Source organism: Procambarus clarkii, unplaced genomic scaffold (assembly GCF_040958095.1).
Source record: "Procambarus clarkii isolate CNS0578487 unplaced genomic scaffold, FALCON_Pclarkii_2.0 HiC_scaffold_116, whole genome shotgun sequence".
NCBI lineage: Eukaryota > Metazoa > Arthropoda > Malacostraca > Decapoda > Cambaridae > Procambarus > Procambarus clarkii.
In genome coordinates this window covers 921,637-939,543 of record NW_027189149.1, presented here as the reverse complement: position 1 = coordinate 939,543, position 17,907 = coordinate 921,637, and the positions used below count along the sequence as shown (strand labels likewise).

Below are 17,907 nucleotides of genomic sequence, written 5' to 3'. Positions count from 1 at the left end.
TCAAGTAGGAGACGATTATGTTAATTGGTTATGTACATTAATGAATCGTGTTAATTTGAATTGCAGTAATTAACTTCACACCAGCCAACATCGTATGAGGAAAAAGCCTTGGAACGAGCAGCAGAAGTGAGTCAGTCGAGTCCGGGTTTGATGGGTCGAAGCTGAACAACTGCAACGAGTTAGAGGGAAGGAAGGAAGGAAGGAAGGAAGGAAGGAAGGAAGGAAGGAAGGAGAAAGAAGGAGAAAGAAGGAGAGTGAGGTGAGTAATATCATTTAATAACTTTAGATTAAAGATTATGTGCGAGCAAAGAAATACGATGGTTGGTGTGGAAGGAAGAAGTTGATTTTATGAATGGGGGGGGGGGTTGCCAGTTAGTGCAATATTAATTGATTTTGTTTGTTTTCTGAGATAGGTTATATAGGGTGAAGTTTTTCTCTATTTATATAAGTGTGGAAACTGGTTTAGATAGCTTAGTGGTTTGTTATGAAAAGGCTGGTAAGAGATGGGTTGAATAGTGTTAGACTTGTGTCTGCATTTAGTGGAGAACTGGATTTGGTATTTAAATGGCATCTAATATGACGTAGTCATTGTGCAAATAAACTCTAAATCAACGGGTTTACTATGATCGAGAACCTAACTATAATAGTTACCCATTGTTGGCATGCTCTTCTTTTTTACAGAATTACTCACTCTCCCTTGTGAGGGAGGGAGGGAGGGAGGGAGGAGTGTGTGTGTATATCACTCGGAATTCCTTAGTCGGCTCTGACGGCGAAATTATATTCATACATACATCAAGATTAGACGTTTATCTATTTAATTTACCATTGCTGGAATGTACCAATGCGTAATAAAGACGAAATTCGACTTGAGATGGAGGAGGTGTTGCTTTGGTGTGGTTTTACACGGCAACTCAACGATCGTTTGCCACTTCCACGCTTGCCTGCCAGCCGGCCAGCCACTAGCCTCAAAGTGAATTCCAGTGTCTTGATTAGCTTTACAATCCATCATTTACCTCAATACACACTAACAATGTGTATTTATATACTTCAATCGAGCATTCGATGCACACATTCACCTGTAATATATACGTCAATGAAACCCAGAACCCACCCAAGTTCAAGCGCACCTGCACTCTCACCCCTCTCCATTTGAATGCTAGTTTCCTATTTAGATTTCAAATGCTTCATTCACCCCTCTAAACACCACCGACGTATATTTACATTCTTTATTAGGCAATGTATGCAGGCACACATTCATTCACGTAAAATAACGAATAAAATTGATATAGAATCTACTATAATTTGCAAAGCGACCAACCACCAAATGTCATTGTGAAAGCTAGTTTCGTAATTAGCTTTGCAATACTTCATTTACCTCCCTAAACACCAACAATGACCGAGTATTTGTATACTCGGTAAAAGCGATGGATGGATTCCTTACACATTCACATATATTAAGCATGAATTTGCTATAGTACCTACAGTACTCAGACTTCTCGAATTACTTACATCTTCTTATATCTTAACTTTGTTGTTCATTCAACAACAGAGTCGTTTTCCAGGGAATCCCGTTATGTTAGATGATGCATCGCCTCGCCTCGCCTCGCATGGCATCGAATCGCATGTCATTGCATCGCATCGCATTGAACTGCATGGTATTGAATCACAGGCATTGAATGGCATGGCATGGCATGGCATGGCATGGCATCACGTCACGTCTCTCGTCTCTCGTCTCTCGTCTCTCGTCTCTAGTCTCTAGTCTCTCGTCTCTCGTCTCTCGTCTCTCGTCTCTCGTCTCTCGTCTCTCGTCTCTCGTCTCTCGTCTCTCGTCTCTCGTCTCTCGTCTCTCGTCTCTCGTCTCTCGTCTCGTCTCTCGCTCTCGCCTCTCGCCTCTCGCCTCTCGCCTCTCGCCTCTCGCCTCTAGCCTCTCGCCACCCAGCCCTGCCTCGCTTCGCCTCGTCTCCGGTTTGTGAAAACGATGTATCAAGCAAAGTGTTAGATGTGAAAAAGTCGTGATATATATACAAAAATGGAATAGTTGGCGCGTTAATAGTGCTGTTCGTTTTCTGTTATGGTATCAGAGAGAGAACGTCTCCTATTTATATTTTTTGACGAGCGTTGGCGTAACAGGCCCTTGCACTTTTAATTCGTTATTGTACTTTTCAAAGCTGTAGCTACCTTAAGACACATGACAAATGGAGGTTTATGTATTAGAGTTAAGCGCTATACTCCCTGGCCAGGAGCGAATTCGTGAAACGCCACGCGAGTCTGTTTACCACTTTGCCGCCAGTTACATATTCACTACTCATGAATGAAACCATGTAATATCATGAATTTGCATATATATATAAATTCATTGATCAGGTAAGAAATGGTTAAAGCCTTTACTGCATGGCGTTTATATGTATGCTTGAATTCGAATAGTACTCAACGATAATCACATGCCCTTTTGCAATTGAAACTCGCTACGTGGTTTCTAGCCGCAATTGTTGCCTGGTGTTGCAGAGCAACCATGCATCCTATCGCTTCTCGGCCTTTTGGCTAAGATCAAAGTGTAGTATCTGTTCTTATCAGCTTAATATCTGATACGATCCCCATGTGGGATCCTCGATATTAAACTGATTTTTGCAACATGGCGAAGTGCTAGGAGCTTGCTCCACCTTTGCCGCGGATCGGCCCGGTATTGCAGTACCTCTGGGATCGGTCCACTCCCTTCGGGGAGACCAAAAACAACCCTATCAACTAGTCAAAATCAAGTAGGAGACGATTATGTTAATTGGTTATGTACATTAATGAATCAGTGTTAATTTGAATTGCAGTAATTACTTCACACCAGCCAACATCGTATGAGGAAAAAGCCTTGGAACGAGCAGCAGAAGTGAGTCAGTCGAGTCCGGTTTGATGGTCGAAGCTGAACAACTGCAACGAGTTAGAGGGAAGGAAGGAAGGAAGGAAGGAAGGAAGGAAGGAAGGAAGGAAGGAGAAAGAAGAGAAAGAAGGAGAGTGAGGTGAGTAATATCATTTAATAACTTTAGATTAAAGATTATGTGCGAGCAAAGAAATACGATGGTTGGTGTGGAAGGAAAGAAGTTGATTTTATGAATGGGGGGGGGGTTGCCAGTTAGTGCAATATTAATTGATTTTGTTTGTTTTCTGAGATAGGTTATATAGGGTGAAGTTTTTCTCTATTTATATAAGTGTGGAAAACTGGTTTAGATAGCTTAGTGGTTTGTTATGAAAAAGGCTGGTAGAGATGGGTTGAATAGTGTTAGACTTGTGTCTGCATTTAGTGGAGAACTGGATTTGGTATTTAAATGGCATCTAATATGACGTAGTCATTGTGCAAATAAACTCTAAATCAACGGGTTTACTATGATCGAGAACCTAACTATAATAGTTACCCATTGTTGGCATGCTCTTCCTTTTTTTACAGAATTACTCACTCTCCCTTGTGAGGGAGGGAGGGAGGGAGGGAGGAGTGTGTGTGTATATCACTCGGAATTCCTTAGTCGGCTCTGACGGCGAAATTATATTCATACATACATCAAGAGTAGACGTTTATCTATTTAATTTACCATTGCTGGAATGTACCAATGCGTAATAAAGACGAAATTCGACTTGAGATGGAGGGAGGTGTTGCTTTGGTGTGGTTTTACACGGCAACTCAACGATCGTTTGCCACTTCCACGCTTGCCTGCCAGCCGGCCAGCCACTAGCCTCAAAGTGAATTCCAGTGTCTTGATTAGCTTTACAATCCATCATTTACCTCAATACACACTAACAATGTGTATTTATATACTTCAATCGAGCATTCGATGCACACATTCACCTGTAATATATACGTCAATGAAACCCAGAACCCACCCAAGTTCAAGCGCACCTGCACTCTCACCCCTCTCCATTTGAATGCTAGTTTCCTATTTAGATTTCAAATGCTTCATTCACCCCTCTAAACACCACCGACGTATATTTACATTCTTTATTTAGGCAATGTATGCGGCACACATTCATTCACGTAAAATAACGAATAAAATTGATATAGAATCTACTATAATTTGCAAAGCGACCAACCACCAAATGTCATTGTGAAAGCTAGTTTCGTAATTAGCTTTGCAATACTTCATTTACCTCCCTAAACACCAACAATGACCGAGTATTTGTATACTCGGTAAAAGCGATGGATGGATTCCTTACACATTCACATATATTAAGCAATGAATTTGCTATAGTACTACAGTACTCAGACTTCTCGAATTACTTACATCTTCTTATATCTTAACTTTGTTGTTCATTCAACAACAGAGTCGTTTTCCAGGGAATCCCGTTATGTTAGATGATGCATCGCCTCGCCTCGCCTCGCATGGCATCGAATCGCATGTCATTGCATCGCATCGCATTGAACTGCATGGTATTGAATCACAAGGCATTGAATGGCATGGCATGGCATGGCATGGCATGGCATCACGTCACGTCTCTCGTCTCTCGTCTCTCGTCTCTCGTCTCTAGTCTCTAGTCTCTCGTCTCTCGTCTCTCGTCTCTCGGTCTCTCGTCTCTCGTCTCTCGTCCTCGTCTCTCGTCTCTCGTCTCTCGTCTCTCGCTCTCGTCTCTCGTCTCTCGTCTCTCGTCTCTCGCCTCTCGCCTCTCGCCTCTCGCCTCTCGCCTCTAGCCTCTAGCCTCTCGCCACCCAGCCCTGCCTCGCTTCGCCTCGTCTCCGGTTTGTGAAAACGATGTATCAAGCAAAGTGTTAGATGTGAAAAAGTCGTGATATATATACAAAAATGGAATAGTTGGCGCGTAATAGTGCTGTTCGTTTTCTGTTATGGTATCAGAGAGAGAACGTCTCCTATTTATATTTTTGACGAGCGTTGGCGTAACAGGCCCCTTGCACTTTTAATTCGTTATTGTACTTTTCAAAAGCTGTAGCTACCTTAAGACACATGACAAATGGAGGTTTATGTATTAGAGTTAAGCGCTATACTCCCTGGCCAGGAGCGAATTCGTGAAACGCCACGCGAGTCTGTTTACCACTTTGCCGCCAGTTACATATTCACTACTCATGAATGAAACCATGTAATATCATGAATTTGCATATATATATAAATTCATTGATCAGGTAAGAAATGGTTAAAGCCTTTACTGCATGGCGTTTATATGTATGCTTGAATTCGAATAGTACTCAACGATAATCACATGCCCTTTTGCAATTGAAACTCGCTACGTGTTTCTAGCCGCAATTGTTGCCTGGTGTTGCAGAGCAACCATGCATCCTATCGCTTCTCGGCCTTTTGGCTAAGATCAAAGTGTAGTATCTGTTCTTATCAGCTTAATATCTGATACGATCCCCATGTGGGATCCTCGATATTAAACTGATTTTGCAACATGGCGAAGTGCTAGGAGCTTGCTCCACCTTTGCGCGGATCGGCCCGGTATTGCAGTACCTCTGGGATCGGTCCACTCCCTTCGGGGAGACCAAAAACAACCCTATCAACTAGTCAAAATCAAGTAGGAGACGATTATGTTAATTGGTTATGTACATTAATGAATCATGTTAATTTGAATTGCAGTAATTACTTCACACCAGCCAACATCGTATGAGGAAAAAGCCTTGGAACGAGCAGCAGAAGTGAGTCAGTCGAGTCCGGGTTTGATGGGTCGAAGCTGAACAACTGCAACGAGTTAGAGGGAAGGAAGGAAGGAAGGAAGGAAGGAAGGAAGGAAGGAAGGAAGGAGAAAGAAGGAGAAAGAAGGAGAGTGAGGTGAGTAATATCATTTAATAACTTTAGATTAAAGATTATGTGCGAGCAAAGAAATACGATGGTTGGTGTGGAAGGAAAGAAGTTGATTTTATGAATGGGGGGGGGGTTGCCAGTTAGTGCAATATTAATTGATTTTGTTTGTTTTCTGAGATAGGTTATATAGGGTGAAGTTTTTCTCTATTTATATAAGTGTGGAAACTGGTTTAGATAGCTTAGTGGTTTGTTATGAAAAGGCTGGTAGAGATGGGTTGAATAGTGTTAGACTTGTGTCTGCATTTAGTGGAGAACTGGATTTGGTATTTAAATGGCATCTAATATGACGTAGTCATTGTGCAAATAAACTCTAATCAACGGGTTTACTATGATCGAGAACCTAACTATAATAGTTACCCATTGTTGGCATGCTCTTCCTTTTTTTACAGAATTACTCACTCTCCCTTGTGAGGGAGGGAGGGAGGGAGGGAGGAGTGTGTGTGTATATCACTCGGAATTCCTTAGTCGGCTCTGACGGCGAAATTATATTCATACATACATCAAGATTAGACGTTTATCTATTTAATTTACCATTGCTGGAATGTACCAATGCGTAATAAAGACGAAATTCGACTTGAGATGGAGGGAGGTGTTGCTTTGGTGTGGTTTTACACGGCAACTCAACGATCGTTTGCCACTTCCACGCTTGCCTGCCAGCCGGCCAAGCCACTAGCCTCAAAGTGAATTCCAGTGTCTTGATTAGCTTTACAATCCATCATTTACCTCAATACACACTAACAATGTGTATTTATATACTTCAATCGAGCATTCGATGCACACATTCACCTGTAATATATACGTCAATGAACCCAGAACCCACCCAAGTTCAAGCGCACCTGCACTCTCACCCCTCTCCATTTGAATGCTAGTTTCCTATTTAGATTTCAAATGCTTCATTCACCCTCTAAACACCACCGACGTATATTTACATTCTTTATTTAGGCAATGTATGCAGGCACACATTCATTCACGTAAAATAACGAATAAAATTGATATAGAATCTACTATAATTTGCAAAGCGACCAACCACCAAATGTCATTGTGAAAGCTAGTTTCGTAATTAGCTTTGCAATACTTCATTTACCTCCCTAAACACCAACAATGACCGAGTATTTGTATACTCGGTAAAAGCGATGGATGGATTCCTTACACATTCACATATATTAAGCAATGAATTTGCTATAGTACCTACAGTACTCAGACTTCTCGAATTACTTACATCTTCTTATATCTTAACTTTGTTGTTCATTCAACAACAGAGTCGTTTTCCAGGGAATCCCGTTATGTTAGATGATGCATCGCCTCGCCTCGCCTCGCATGGCATCGAATCGCATGTCATTGCATCGCATCGCATTGAACTGCATGGTATTGAATCACAAGGCATTGAATGGCATGGCATGGCATGGCATGGCATGGCATCACGTCACGTCTCTCGTCTCTCGTCTCTCGTCTCTCGTCTCTAGTCTCTAGTCTCTCGTCTCTCGTCTCTCGTCTCTCGTCTCTCGTCTCTCGTCTCTCGTCTCTCGTCTCTCGTCTCTCGTCTCTCGTCTCTCGTCTCTCGTCTCTCGTCTCTCGCTCTCGTCTCTCGCCTCTCGCCTCTCGCCTCTCGCCTCTCGCCTCTCGCCTCTAGCCTCTAGCCTCTCGCCACCCAGCCCTGCCTCGCTTCGCCTCGTCTCCGGTTTGTGAAAACGATGTATCAAGCAAGTGTTAGATGTGAAAAAGTCGTGATATATATACAAAAATGGAATAGTTGGCGGTAATAGTGCTGTTCGTTTTCTGTTATGGTATCAGAGAGAGAACGTCTCCTATTTATATTTTTTGACGAGCGTTGGCGTAACAGGCCCCTTGCACTTTTAATTCGTTATTGTACTTTTCAAAAGCTGTAGCTACCTTAAGACACATGACAAATGGAGGTTTATGTATTAGAGTTAAGCGCTATACTCCCTGGCCAGGAGCGAATTCGTGAAACGCCACGCGAGTCTGTTTACCACTTTGCCGCCAGTTACATATTCACTACTCATGAATGAAACCATGTAATATCATGAATTTGCATATATATATAAATTCATTGATCAGGTAAGAAATGGTTAAAGCCTTTACTGCATGGCGTTTATATGTATGCTTGAATTCGAATAGTACTCAACGATAATCACATGCCCTTTTGCAATTGAAACTCGCTACGTGGTTTCTAGCCGCAATTGTTGCCTGGTGTTGCAGAGCAACCATGCATCCTATCGCTTCTCGGCCTTTTGGCTAAGATCAAAGTGTAGTATCTGTTCTTATCAGCTTAATATCTGATACGATCCCCATGTGGGATCCTCGATATTAAACTGATTTTTTGCAACATGGCGAAGTGCTAGGAGCTTGCTCCACCTTTGCCGCGGATCGGCCCGGTATTGCAGTACCTCTGGGATCGGTCCACTCCCTTCGGGGAGACCAAAAACAACCCTATCAACTAGTCAAAATCAAGTAGGAGACGATTATGTTAATTGGTTATGTACATTAATGAATCATGTTAATTTGAATTGCAGTAATTACTTCACACCAGCCAACATCGTATGAGGAAAAAGCCTTGGAACGAGCAGCAGAAGTGAGTCAGTCGAGTCCGGGTTTGATGGGTCGAAGCTGAACAACTGCAACGAGTTAGAGGGAAGGAAGGAAGGAAGGAAGGAAGGAAGGAAGGAAGGAAGGAGAAAGAAGGAGAAAGAAGGAGAGTGAGGTGAGTAATATCATTTATAACTTAGATTAAAGATTATGTGCGAGCAAAGAAATACGATGGTTGGTGTGGAAGGAAAGAAGTTGATTTTATGAATGGGGGGGGGGTTGCCAGTTAGTGCAATATTAATTGATTTTGTTTGTTTTCTGAGATAGGTTATATAGGGTGAAGTTTTTCTCTATTTATATAAGTGTGGAAACTGGTTTAGATAGCTTAGTGGTTTGTTATGAAAAGGCTGGTAGAGATGGGTTGAATAGTGTTAGACTTGTGTCTGCATTTAGTGGAGAACTGGATTTGGTATTTAAATGGCATCTAATATGACGTAGTCATTGTGCAAATAAACTCTAAATCAACGGGTTTACTATGATCGAGAACCTAACTATAATAGTTACCCATTGTTGGCATTGCTCTTCCTTTTTTTACAGAATTACTCACTCTCCCTTGTGAGGGAGGGAGGGAGGGAGGGAGGAGTGTGTGTGTATATCACTCGGAATTCCTTAGTCGGCTCTGACGGCGAAATTATATTCATACATACATCAAGATTAGACGTTTATCTATTTAATTTACCATTGCTGGAATGTACCAATGCGTAATAAAGACGAAATTCGACTTGAGATGGAGGGAGGTGTTGCTTTGGTGTGGTTTTACACGGCAACTCAACGATCGTTTGCCACTTCCACGCTTGCCTGCCAGCCGGCCAGCCACTAGCCTCAAAGTGAATTCCAGTGTCTTGATTAGCTTTACAATCCATCATTTACCTCAATACACACTAACAATGTGTATTTATATACTTCAATCGAGCATTCGATGCACACATTCACCTGTAATATATACGTCAATGAAACCCAGAACCCACCCAAGTTCAAGCGCACCTGCACTCTCACCCCTCTCCATTTGAATGCTAGTTTCCTATTTAGATTTCAATGCTTCATTCACCCCTCTAAACACCACCGACGTATATTTACATTCTTTATTTAGGCAATGTATGCAGGCACACATTCATTCACGTAAAATAACGAATAAAATTGATATAGAATCTACTATAATTTGCAAAGCGACCAACCACCAAATGTCATTGTGAAAGCTAGTTTCGTAATTAGCTTTGCAATACTTCATTTACCTCCCTAAACACCAACAATGACCGAGTATTTGTATACTCGGTAAAAGCGATGGATGGATTCCTTACACATTCACATATATTAAGCAATGAATTTGCTATAGTACCTACAGTACTCAGACTTCTCGAATTACTTACATCTTCTTATATCTTAACTTTGTTGTTCATTCAACACAGAGTCGTTTTCCAGGGAATCCCGTTATGTTAGATGATGCATCGCCTCGCCTCGCCTCGCATGGCATCGAATCGCATGTCATTGCATCGCATCGCATTGAACTGCATGGTATTGAATCACAAGGCATTGAATGGCATGGCATGGCATGGCATGGCATGGCATCACGTCACGTCTCTCGTCTCTCGTCTCTCGTCTCTCGTCTCTAGTCTCTCGTCTCTAGTCTCTCGTCTCTCGTCTCTCTCGTCTCTCGTCTCTCGTCTCTCGTCTCTCGTCTCTCGTCTCTCTCGTCTCTCGTCTCTCGTCTCTCGTCTCTCGTCTCTCGTCTCTCGCCTCTCGCCTCTCGCCTCTCGCCTCTCGCCTCTAGCCTCTAGCCTCTCGCCACCCAGCCCTGCCTCGCTTCGCCTCGTCTCCGGTTTGTGAAAACGATGTATCAAGCAAAGTGTTAGATGTGAAAAAGTCGTGATATATATACAAAAATGGAATAGTTGGCGCGTAATAGTGCTGTTCGTTTTCTGTTATGGTATCAGAGAGAGAACGTCTCCTATTTATATTTTTTGACGAGCGTTGGCGTAACAGGCCCCTTGCACTTTTAATTCGTTATTGTACTTTTCAAAAGCTGTAGCTACCTTAAGACACATGACAAATGGAGGTTTATGTATTAGAGTTAAGCGCTATACTCCCTGGCCAGGAGCGAATTCGTGAAACGCCACGCGAGTCTGTTTACCACTTTGCCGCCAGTTACATATTCACTACTCATGAATGAAACCATGTAATATCATGAATTTGCATATATATATAAATTCATTGATCAGGTAAGAAATGGTTAAAGCCTTTACTGCATGGCGTTTATATGTATGCTTGAATTCGAATAGTACTCAACGATAATCACATGCCCTTTGCAATTGAAACTCGCTACGTGGTTTCTAGCCGCAATTGTTGCCTGGTGTTGCAGAGCAACCATGCATCCTATCGCTTCTCGGCCTTTTGGCTAAGATCAAAGTGTAGTATCTGTTCTTATCAGCTTAATATCTGATACGATCCCATGTGGGATCCTCGATATTAAACTGATTTTTGCAACATGGCGAAGTGCTAGGAGCTTGCTCCACCTTTGCCGCGGATCGGCCCGGTATTGCAGTACCTCTGGGATCGGTCCACTCCCTTCGGGGAGACCAAAAACAACCCTATCAACTAGTCAAAATCAAGTAGGAGACGATTATGTTAATTGGTTATGTACATTAATGAATCGTGTTAATTTGAATTGCAGTAATTACTTCACACCAGCCAACATCGTATGAGGAAAAAGCCTTGGAACGAGCAGCAGAAGTGAGTCAGTCGAGTCCGGGTTTGATGGGTCGAAGCTGAACAACTGCAACGAGTTAGAGGGAAGGAAGGAAGGAAGGAAGGAAGGAAGGAAGGAAGGAAGGAAGGAGAAAGAAGGAGAAAGAAGGAGAGTGAGGTGAGTAATATCATTTAATAACTTTAGATTAAAGATTATGTGCGAGCAAAGAATACGATGGTTGGTGTGGAAGGAAAGAAGTTGATTTATGAATGGGGGGGGGGGTTGCCAGTTAGTGCAATATTAATTGATTTTGTTTGTTTTCTGAGATAGGTTTATATAGGGTGAAGTTTTTCTCTATTTATATAAGTGTGGAAACTGGTTTAGATAGCTTAGTGGTTTGTTATGAAAAGGCTGGTAGAGATGGGTTGAATAGTGTTAGACTTGTGTCTGCATTTAGTGGAGAACTGGATTTGGTATTTAAATGGCATCTAATATGACGTAGTCATTGTGCAAATAAACTCTAAATCAACGGGTTTACTATGATCGAGAACCTAACTATAATAGTTACCCATTGTTGGCATGCTCTTCTTTTTTTACAGAATTACTCACTCTCCCTTGTGAGGGAGGGAGGGAGGGAGGGAGGAGTGTGTGTGTATATCACTCGGAATTCCTTAGTCGGCTCTGACGGCGAAATTATATTCATACATACATCAAGATTAGACGTTTATCTATTTAATTTACCATTGCTGGAATGTACCAATGCGTAATAAAGACGAAATTCGACTTGAGATGGAGGGAGGTGTTGCTTTGGTGTGGTTTTACACGGCAAACTCAACGATCGTTTGCCACTTCCACGCTTGCCTGCCAGCCGGCCAGCCACTAGCCTCAAAGTGAATTCCAGTGTCTTGATTAGCTTTACAATCCATCATTTACCTCAATACACACTAACAATGTGTATTTATATACTTCAATCGAGCATTCGATGCACACATTCACCTGTAATATATACGTCAATGAAACCCAGAACCCACCCAAGTTCAAGCGCACCTGCACTCTCACCCCTCTCCATTTGAATGCTAGTTTCCTATTTAGATTTCAAATGCTTCATTCACCCCTCTAAACACCACCGACGTATATTTACATTCTTTATTTAGGCAATGATGCAGCACATTCATTCACGTAAAATAACGAATAAAATTGATATAGAATCTACTATAATTTGCAAAGCGACCAACCACCAAATGTCATTGTGAAAGCTAGTTTCGTAATTAGCTTTGCAATACTTCATTTACCTCCCTAAACACCAACAATGACCGAGTATTTGTATACTCGGTAAAAGCGATGGATGGATTCCTTACACATTCACATATATTAAGCAATGAATTTGCTATAGTACCTACAGTACTCAGACTTCTCGAATTACTTACATCTTCTTATATCTTAACTTTGTTGTTCATTCAACAACAGAGTCGTTTTCCAGGGAATCCCGTTATGTTAGATGATGCATCGCCTCGCCTCGCCTCGCATGGCATCGAATCGCATGTCATTGCATCGCATCGCATTGAACTGCATGGTATTGAATCACAAGGCATTGAATGGCATGGCATGGCATGGCATGGCATGGCATCACGTCACGTCTCTCGTCTCTCGTCTCTCGTCTCTCGTCTCTAGTCTCTAGTCTCTCGTCTCTCGTCTCTCGTCTCTCGTCTCTCGTCTCTCGTCTCTCGTCTCTCGTCTCTCGTCTCTCGTCCTCTCGTCTCTCGTCTCTCGTCTCTCGTCTCTCGTCTCTCGTCCTCCTCTCGCCTCTCGCCTCTCGCCTCTCGCCTCTCGCCTCTAGCCTCTAGCCTCTCGCCACCCAGCCCTGCCTCGCTTCGCCTCGTCTCCGGTTTGTGAAAACGATGTATCAAGCAAAGTGTTAGATGTGAAAAAGTCGTGATATATATACAAAAATGGAATAGTTGGCGTGTAATAGTGCTGTTCGTTTTCTGTTATGGTATCAGAGAGAGAACGTCTCCTATTTATATTTTTTGACGAGCGTTGGCGTAACAGGCCCCTTGCACTTTTAATTCGTTATTGTACTTTTCAAAAGCTGTAGCTACCTTAAGACACATGACAAATGGAGGTTTATGTATTAGAGTTAAGCGCTATACTCCCCTGGCCAGGAGCGAATTCGTGAAACGCCACGCGAGTCTGTTTACCACTTTGCCGCCAGTTACATATTCACTACTCATGAATGAAACCATGTAATATCATGAATTTGCATATATATATAAATTCATTGATCAGGTAAGAAATGGTTAAAGCCTTTACTGCATGGCGTTTATATGTATGCTTGAATTCGAATAGTACTCAACGATAATCACATGCCCTTTTGCAATTGAAACTCGCTACGTGGTTTCTAGCCGCAATTGTTGCCTGGTGTTGCAGAGCAACCATGCATCCTATCGCTTCTCGGCCTTTTGGCTAAGATCAAAGTGTAGTATCTGTTCTTATCAGCTTAATATCTGATACGATCCCCATGTGGGATCCTCGATATTAAACTGATTTTTGCAACATGGCGAAGTGCTAGGAGCTTGCTCCACCTTTGCCGCGGATCGGCCCGGTATTGCAGTACCTCTGGGATCGGTCCACTCCCTTCGGGGAGACCAAAAACAACCCTATCAACTAGTCAAAATCAAGTAGGAGACGATTATGTTAATTGGTTATGTACATTAATGAATCGTGTTAATTTGAATTGCAGTAATTACTTCACACCAGCCAACATCGTATGAGGAAAAAGCCTTGGAACGAGCAGCAGAAGTGAGTCAGTCGAGTCCGGGTTTGATGGGTCGAAGCTGAACAACTGCAACGAGTTAGAGGAAGGAAGGAAGGAAGGAAGGAAGGAAGGAAGGAAGGAAGGAAGGAGAAAGAAGGAGAAAGAAGGAGAGTGAGGTGAGTAATATCATTTAATAACTTTAGATTAAAGATTATGTGCGAGCAAAGAAATACGATGGTTGGTGTGGAAGGAAGAAGTTGATTTTATGAATGGGGGGGGGTTGCCAGTTAGTGCAATATTAATTGATTTTGTTTGTTTTCTGAGATAGGTTATATAGGGTGAAGTTTTTCTCTATTTATATAAGTGTGGAAACTGGTTTAGATAGCTTAGTGGTTTGTTATGAAAAGGCTGGTAGAGATGGGTTGAATAGTGTTAGACTTGTGTCTGCATTTAGTGGAGAACTGGATTTGGTATTTAAATGGCATCTAATATGACGTAGTCATTGTGCAAATAAACTCTAAATCAACGGGTTTACTATGATCGAGAACCTAACTATAATAGTTACCCATTGTTGGCATGCTCTTCTTTTTTTTACAGAATTACTCACTCTCCCTTGTGAGGGAGGGAGGGAGGAGGGAGGAGTGTGTGTGTATATCACTCGGAATTCCTTAGTCGGCTCTGACGGCGAAATTATATTCATACATACATCAAGATTAGACGTTTATCTATTTAATTTACCATTGCTGGAATGTACCAATGCGTAATAAAGACGAAATTCGACTTGAGATGGAGGGAGGTGTTGCTTTGTGTGGTTTTACACGGCAACTCAACGATCGTTTGCCACTTCCACGCTTGCCTGCCAGCCGGCCAGCCACTAGCCTCAAAGTGAATTCCAGTGTCTTGATTAGCTTTACAATCCATCATTTACCTCAATACACACTAACAATGTGTATTTATATACTTCAATCGAGCATTCGATGCACACATTCACCTGTAATATATACGTCAATGAAACCCAGAACCCACCCAAGTTCAAGCGCACCTGCACTCTCACCCCTCTCCATTTGAATGCTAGTTTCCTATTTAGATTTCAAATGCTTCATTCACCCCTCTAAACACCACCGACGTATATTTACATTCTTTATTTAGCAGGCACACATTCATTCACGTAAAATAACGAATAAAATTGATATAGAATCTACTATAATTTGCAAAGCGACCAACCACCAAATGTCATTGTGAAAGCTAGTTTCGTAATTAGCTTTGCAATACTTCATTTACCTCCCTAAACACCAACAATGACCGAGTATTTGTATACTCGGTAAAAGCGATGGATGGATTCCTTACACATTCACATATATTAAGCAATGAATTTGCTATAGTACCTACAGTACTCAGACTTCTCGAATTACTTACATCTTCTTATATCTTAACTTGTTGTTCATTCAACAACAGAGTCGTTTTCCAGGGAATCCCGTTATGTTAGATGATGCATCGCCTCGCCTCGCCTCGCATGGCATCGAATCGCATGTCATTGCATCGCATCGCATTGAACTGCATGGTATTGAATCACAAGGCATTGAATGGCATGGCATGGCATGGCATGGCATGGCATCACGTCACGTCTCTCGTCTCTCGTCTCTCGTCTCTCGTCTCTAGTCTCTAGTCTCTCGTCTCTCGTCTCTCGTCTCTCGTCTCTCGTCTCTCGTCTCTCGTCTCTCGTCTCTCGTCTCTCGTCTCTCGTCTCTCGTCTCTCGTCTCTCGTCTCTCGTCTCTCGCCTCTCGCCTCTCGCCTCTCGCCTCTCGCCTCTAGCCTCTAGCCTCTCGCCACCCAGCCCTGCCTCGCTTCGCCTCGTCTCCGGTTTGTGAAAACGATGTATCAAGCAAAGTGTTAGATGTGAAAAAGTCGTGATATATATACAAAAATGGAATAGTTGGCGTGTAATAGTGCTGTTCGTTTTCTGTTATGGTATCAGAGAGAGAACGTCTCCTATTTATATTTTTTGACGAGCGTTGGCGTAACAGGCCCCTTGCACTTTTAATTCGTTATTGTACTTTTCAAAAGCTGTAGCTACCTTAAGACACATGACAAATGGAGGTTTATGTATTAGAGTTAAGCGCTATACTCCCTGGCCAGGAGCGAATTCGTGAAACGCCACGCGAGTCTGTTTACCACTTTGCCGCCAGTTACATATTCACTACTCATGAATGAAACCATGTAATATCATGAATTTGCATATATATATAAATTCATTGATCAGGTAAGAAATGGTTAAAGCCTTTACTGCATGGCGTTTATATGTATGCTTGAATTCGAATAGTACTCAACGATAATCACATGCCCTTTTGCAATTGAAACTCGCTACGTGGTTTCTAGCCGCAATTGTTGCCTGGTGTTGCAGAGCAACCATGCATCCTATCGCTTCTCGGCCTTTTGGCTAAGATCAAAGTGTAGTATCTGTTCTTATCAGCTTAATATCTGATACGATCCCCATGTGGGATCCTCGATATTAAACTGATTTTTGCAACATGGCGAAGTGCTAGGAGCTTGCTCCACCTTTGCCGCGGATCGGCCCGGTATTGCAGTACCTCTGGGATCGGTCCACTCCCTTCGGGGAGACCAAAAACAACCCTATCAACTAGTCAAAATCAAGTAGGAGACGATTATGTTAATTGGTTATGTACATTAATGAATCGTGTTAATTTGAATTGCAGTAATTACTTCACACCAGCCAACATCGTATGAGGAAAAAGCCTTGGAACGAGCAGCAGAAGTGAGTCAGTCGAGTCCGGGTTTGATGGGTCGAAGCTGAACAACTGCAACGAGTTAGAGGGAAGGAAGGAAGGAAGGAAGGAAGGAAGGAAGGAAGGAAGGAAGGAGAAAGAAGGAGAAAGAAGGAGAGTGAGGTGAGTAATATCATTTAATAACTTTAGATTAAAGATTATGTGCGAGCAAAGAAATACGATGGTTGGTGTGGAAGGAAAGAAGTTGATTTTATGAATGGGGGGGGGGGTTGCCAGTTAGTGCAATATTAATTGATTTTGTTTGTTTTCTGAGATAGGTTATATAGGGTGAAGTTTTTCTCTATTTATATAAGTGTGGAAACTGGTTTAGATAGCTTAGTGGTTTGTTATGAAAAGGCTGGTAGAGATGGGTTGAATAGTGTTAGACTTGTGTCTGCATTTAGTGGAGAACTGGATTTGGTATTTAAATGGCATCTAATATGACGTAGTCATTGTGCAAATAAACTCTAAATCAACGGGTTTACTATGATCGAGAACCTAACTATAATAGTTACCCATTGTTGGCATGCTCTTCTTTTTTTTACAGAATTACTCACTCTCCCTTGTGAGGGAGGGAGGGAGGGAGGGAGGAGTGTGTGTGTATATCACTCGGAATTCCTTAGTCGGCTCTGACGGCGAAATTATATTCATACATACATCAAGATTAGACGTTTATCTATTTAATTTACCATTGCTGGAATGTACCAATGCGTAATAAAGACGAAATTCGACTTGAGATGGAGGGAGGTGTTGCTTTGGTGTGGTTTTACACGGCAACTCAACGATCGTTTGCCACTTCCACGCTTGCCTGCCAGCCGGCCAGCCACTAGCCTCAAAGTGAATTCCAGTGTCTTGATTAGCTTTACAATCCATCATTTACCTCAATACACACTAACAATGTGTATTTATATACTTCAATCGAGCATTCGATGCACACATTCACCTGTAATATATACGTCAATGAAACCCAGAACCCACCCAAGTTCAAGCGCACCTGCACTCTCACCCCTCTCCATTTGAATGCTAGTTTCCTATTTAGATTTCAAATGCTTCATTCACCCCTCTAAACACCACCGACGTATATTTACATTCTTTATTTAGGCAATGTATGCAGGCACACATTCATTCACGTAAAATAACGAATAAAATTGATATAGAATCTACTATAATTTGCAAAGCGACCAACCACCAAATGTCATTGTGAAAGCTAGTTTCGTAATTAGCTTTGCAATACTTCATTTACCTCCCTAAACACCAACAATGACCGAGTATTTGTATACTCGGTAAAAGCG

General features: G+C 42.1%; 1 long non-coding RNA gene and 6 other non-coding genes across 8 annotated transcripts; all 7 read left to right on the top strand.

Moving 5' to 3' along the window:
* The first annotated feature begins 79 nt into the window (after positions 1-79).
* LOC138360634 (uncharacterized) lies at positions 80-16,732 on the top strand. Of its 2 annotated transcripts, none has more exons than XR_011226527.1 (6): positions 80-259; positions 5,565-5,756; positions 8,321-8,508; positions 11,062-11,253; positions 13,817-14,007; positions 16,547-16,732. It is a non-coding gene; the product is annotated as an uncharacterized lncRNA (long non-coding RNA). The 2 variants fall into 2 exon arrangements; XR_011226528.1 differs by lacking the exon at positions 80-259 and adding an exon at positions 4,890-5,113.
* On the top strand, positions 2,522-2,714 carry LOC138360645 (U2 spliceosomal RNA). The gene has a single exon (XR_011226539.1). It is a non-coding gene; the product is annotated as a U2 spliceosomal RNA (small nuclear RNA).
* On the top strand, positions 5,270-5,460 carry LOC138360714 (U2 spliceosomal RNA). Its single transcript, XR_011226603.1, has one exon. It is a non-coding gene; the product is annotated as a U2 spliceosomal RNA (small nuclear RNA).
* LOC138360703 (U2 spliceosomal RNA) lies at positions 8,023-8,216 on the top strand. Its single transcript, XR_011226593.1, has one exon. It is a non-coding gene; the product is annotated as a U2 spliceosomal RNA (small nuclear RNA).
* Positions 10,766-10,957, top strand: LOC138360702 (U2 spliceosomal RNA). The gene has a single exon (XR_011226592.1). It is a non-coding gene; the product is annotated as a U2 spliceosomal RNA (small nuclear RNA).
* Positions 13,520-13,712, top strand: LOC138360644 (U2 spliceosomal RNA). The gene has a single exon (XR_011226538.1). It is a non-coding gene; the product is annotated as a U2 spliceosomal RNA (small nuclear RNA).
* On the top strand, positions 16,250-16,442 carry LOC138360643 (U2 spliceosomal RNA). Its single transcript, XR_011226537.1, has one exon. It is a non-coding gene; the product is annotated as a U2 spliceosomal RNA (small nuclear RNA).
* Positions 16,733-17,907: the final 1,175 nt, after the last annotated feature.